We start from the raw sequence: 1235 nt of genomic DNA, 5'->3' as shown, positions 1-1235 counted from the left end.
GAGAGGGGGGGGAGTGAAAGAGAGAGAGAGTTAAGAGGAAAGAGAGAAAATTTATGTTTACTTATTTTACGAAAGCGGATGGGGAGGGAAGGGTGGCTCAAATAGAGCTCAACTGGCTTTCTTACAGCTACCGAATTCCCAATGTCCCTGTTCACAAAAATTATCATATATCTTTGCATTCAGTTTCAGAATCAAGGCAAATTAGCATTGATGTAAAGAGATTAAAAATGAATGTATTGGGTTAGAAAATCTGTTTGAGATTCATGTCATCTGGATACTCTATTTATGAATTTGCTTTCCGGAAAGCTTAATAAACTCTAATGCGTTTTTTATTATATTTTCCATTGTTGGTTTGTCCTAAATAATTCGATTGCTTTATTCATGGGCGAAGTTGATTAAGCCCATGCGAAGCACTCGACTGGCAGTTTGCTCTCTGCATACCAATAGTATGATGCTTAGATACACACCCAACTCGTGCTAAAATCGAAAGTCGAAAAGTAATAATTTTCTACGAAAAAATGAAAGAAGTCAAAAGCTGGTGAGATCTTGCTGCGCAGTTTGCCACACGGTTCGACTTACGCATCTATATTATCGTATCTTGCACGCACCCTTATATTTCCTAACGAGTTCCCTGTTCGCCTTGTTATTCTCTCGTCTGGTTGACGCCAAAGTTGAGAATCCCTTGACTTTCTCTAGCTGCCGCCAGCATCCTTTTTGCCAGGGACTTAATGCATTTTATTTAAATCAAGCAGATTTCTATTCTTACCCTCACCCCTCCCTTCAAACACGAATGCCCTTCAAGAAAATAGCCGTGTGGGCAGATTGATATAATTCAGAATGCGTCTTTCTTCTTCTGGAAGAGACGAGATCTGGATTTGTAAAATGTCTGCTGTTCCAGAATTAGGTGGGGCAACTGCCCCGTGAAGGGGCTCCGGGTTCCATTCAAACGACAATGCGCCTCACGAGTGAGACTTGCCTCTGTTCTAGAAATATAAACTTAATTATCCCTGGTGTCTGAGTCTGTGCGTTTTTGATTCTCTGTATCTCCTTCTGTCTGTCTCTCTAATTGCCTCTCTTTCTATTTCTTTGATTCTCTCTCTTTCTCTCTCTCTCTCTCACTCACGCTCTCTCCTTCTCTTCCTCTCTCTCTCTCTCACTCCCTCTCTCTCTCTGTCTCTGTCTCTGTCTCTGTCTCTGTCTCTCTCTGTCTCTGTCTCTCTCTCTCTCTCTCTCTC

General features: G+C 41.8%; 1 protein-coding gene across 1 annotated transcript in view; it reads right to left on the bottom strand.

Moving 5' to 3' along the window:
* Window positions 1–1235, bottom strand: part of LOC101845301 (neuropeptide receptor 15) — a 19233-nt gene that overhangs the window by 2117 nt on the left and 15881 nt on the right. The gene's annotated exons all lie outside the window — the stretch shown is intronic.

The sequence above is a fragment of the Aplysia californica genome, unplaced genomic scaffold (assembly GCF_000002075.1).
Source record: "Aplysia californica isolate F4 #8 unplaced genomic scaffold, AplCal3.0 scaffold00032, whole genome shotgun sequence".
NCBI lineage: Eukaryota > Metazoa > Mollusca > Gastropoda > Aplysiida > Aplysiidae > Aplysia > Aplysia californica.
Note: the sequence above shows the minus strand (reverse complement) of the source record. Positions and strands in the feature narration are given on the sequence as shown.